Here is a 3,525-nt window from a genome sequence, read left to right as displayed (position 1 = left end):
TCCGGCCACTATGGAAAACAGTATAGAGGTTCCTGAAAAAAATTAAAAATAGAACTACCATATAACCCAGCAATTCTACTTCTGGGTATCTATCCAAAGAAAACAAAAACACTAGTTCAAAATGGTATATGGACCCCTATGTCCACTGCATCTTTATTTATAATAGCCAAGATATGAAAGCAAACTAGGTGCCCATCAATAAATCAATAAATGAATGGATACAGAAGATGTAGCATATATATATATATATACACACACACACACACACACACACACACACACACACACACACACACACATATACACAACACATTTTTTCTAAATGTAGAAATGCTTTTCAGGATTGTTGCCCATTTCCTTTTGTGTTCAAAAAGAAAAAGAAAAGAAAGCTATTAAGTAAGAAGCATTCTCAATCTTCCCCCAACTCCCTCTCCTCAGGAGGAAGGCTCCAGGGTCCTGAAAAGAAGGAAAGACATTAGGGACACCAAGAGATCATTATAATTATGGAAAACCCCTAGAGAAGGCTCACAATATTCCAGACCTTCTTCTAATGGTGTATATATACTCATTGCTTTTCCGCTCCTCACCGTAACCCTGTGAGGTTGAGGAAACTGCACTATTGAGAATTTAGAGTAACTTTCCCAAGGCCATGCGATAAATGAGATGGCGGCTACTCCAACATAGGCAGTCTGGCTCCAGAGTCTGTACATTTAACCACTCATCATATGCTGCTGCTATTGATAAGTAATAACAAACAGAAACACCAGAGATGAGGAGATTCAAGAGGCCCTGCACAGGGGAGATTTGGGAGACAGTTTGGGGAAGAAGGAAAAGAACAGGAGATTGAGAGAAATGGGGAAAATATTTCCACCCTCCCTGAAATTTTTATTATGAAAAACTTCAAACATACAGAAAATGTGAAATAATGCAATGAACATTCATACCCTACATATATTAACATTTTACCATATATGGTTGTGACAATTATCTCCATTCTATAGCGAGGAAACTGAGGCACTGAGTAACCCAGAACTCACAAGCAGGCAACAGGAGTTGAACCTGGGCATCCTGGCTCTAGACCTCAGACCTTGAACCAGCACACTGCTTCTCAAGTCACTAATGTCACAGAGGAAAAGCACTGAGGACAACTTTGCCCTGAGCATGAAACGAGCATCCTGCCCTCCGAAGGGTGACACAGTGTGACCTAATAAAGGAAAAGTGAAAGGAAAGTGAGGAAGTACTGCATTTATAACTTAATCACTCATTTGCAAGTTACTCTAAATAAGGGCGCATCGAGGTTTAGCCCTTTCAAGATTGCCATAGTTGAAGTACGGATTTGATTACAAACCCACAGGACTTGGAGAAGTTGGATCCATTAAAACCCAGGTAAAGAGGGCGTCTTAATTTGGGCCATAAGCTAAAACATCACTGCTGCAGTGCAAGCAGGGGCCTGCAAAGCACTTGCAGTCAGGGGTTTGCCCTCGCTTGCTGCTGAGAACCCTCACCATCATGCGAAAAATCCCAGCAAACCTGCTAGAGACATGTTGTCCAGCCAGCAGCCAGCACTCGTCTCCAGGTCTGTGAGCAACGCTGGGCCAATCAGCCCCCAGTGACCCACCTGCTGGTTGCAGCTGCAGGAACAAGTATAGGCAAGAGCCGGAATTTCGGACTCCCAGAGCTGTGAATTAATTAATACTGTGGATTTAAGCCATTACATTTTGGGGAGGTTTGTTACCCAGCAAAGGATAATTGAAATAGTACATAAAAATTAAGGAAGGCTAACTACTATAATAAATGAACCCCTAAGTGTATAATGACTTAAATACAATAGAAGTTTGTCAATGACTCATATAAACAGTTCAACGAGGTTTCAGGTTGGTGGCAGGGGGTTCTGCTGTGTAGTCACTCAGGGACCCAGGCTGCCAGTTTTTGCCCTCTTTTACCATGAGGTTTCCAAGGTCACCTTAGGCACTGTAATCCAGATAGCAGAAGCAGAGAGTGCACAGAGAACAGCAGATGGGAAGTTTATTGGGCCTGGTCAAAATTTATTGGGCCTGGTCAAAAAAATGGGGCACCTCTCTCCTACTCGCATTTCATAGGTAGAACCCAGCCACGTGACCAAGCCTAACTGCAACGGAGTCTGGTCATGTGCCTAGGAAGATGATGAAGAGTGATGAGCAACTCAGTTTGATGCTATAGGATAAACGGACTTTTTCGAAAATAAAAGCCGTGTGTCAGATCCAGCATGACATAGTGGGAACACAGGCTGAAGGTTAGAAAGATCCGGGCAGGGCTTCTGTTCCATACTTATTAACTGTGTAACCTGGGCAAATTACCTAATCCATGTATATCTTTATTTCTTCATCTAAAAGACAGGGACATGAGCCTCCAGTGGTCTGTTGTGAGGATTAAGTGTAAAGTAGTTGGTAAAGTGTATGGCATGTGATAATCATTCAATAAACGGCATTCTTACTACAACTAAAATGAATGATGTGAGAAATCAGAGTATGGAGAGGCACAGTAACACTAAGCTATCCAGACAGCTGCGGTATATTAGTCATGACACTTCCAAGTGTAAACCAGGAAAGTCTAACTGTAACCAGCATCATCACAAAAGGAGATTTGTTAGGATAGAAAGATAGGGCGTAGCTCTCAACATCAAAGCAAGAACCTGCCAAACAGGAACCTCTTCCAGGACTTCAGATAGAAACTCTTTTTCACATTATACGCCATTTATACAGCTTCTGCTTCATTCTCTCCAATTATAGACACACCTGTTGCATGTTTCAACAGACACTGGGATTGCTAATTTTTAAACGTGTGATAATGTTATTGTGGAGAGGACGAAAAAGGGGCTCTGCAGAAAGCTCACAGGTGATCTCATCACTAATTCCCAGATGGGCAGGTCGTGGTGGTAGTCCCGCCCCAGGCCTATAACTTCTTTAGTAAAAGGTTTATCTTTGTCTTAAGCCAGCTCTGTCCATTGTTTCTGTGCAGCTAGGTTAAGACACCTTTGAAATAAGCTTAATCACCCTCAGCAAAGCACATAATCTTGTTAACTGTCATGTAATCCAATCCTCATGTTGCTTTCTCCCTCCATCATGTAATCTTCCTTACTTTCCCTCCTTAAATCCAAATGCATAAAAGAAACTGCAAACTGCATTTGAGATATTGCTTCCCAGCAACTGTCATCAGTTGGGCTCAAATAAACGCTTATGAAAATTCTCTACAGGTTTGAACGTTCTTACATAGACAGTGGTTATATTTAAAAGAGTCTCTTGGGCCGGCCAAGTGGTGCATCGGTTAAGAGTTGGCTTGGGACTCCAGCTCTGAGCAGCAGGGCCCTGGTTCGGATCCCACATGAGGGCCAGTGACATTGCCCTCTACAGGTAAGATGGTGAACAACAGCTCAACCTGGAGCTGGGCTAGTGTGAGTTGCTGTGAGCAGCCATCCAATGGCCAGTGAGTGACTGCCTCACATGGGAGGAGCGCAATGATCATAATACCAACATGGGCCAGTGAAGC

Source organism: Hipposideros armiger, unplaced genomic scaffold (assembly GCF_001890085.2).
Source record: "Hipposideros armiger isolate ML-2016 unplaced genomic scaffold, ASM189008v1 scaffold_47, whole genome shotgun sequence".
In the NCBI taxonomy this organism is placed as follows: domain Eukaryota; kingdom Metazoa; phylum Chordata; class Mammalia; order Chiroptera; family Hipposideridae; genus Hipposideros; species Hipposideros armiger.
This window is presented reverse-complemented; position numbering follows the sequence as displayed.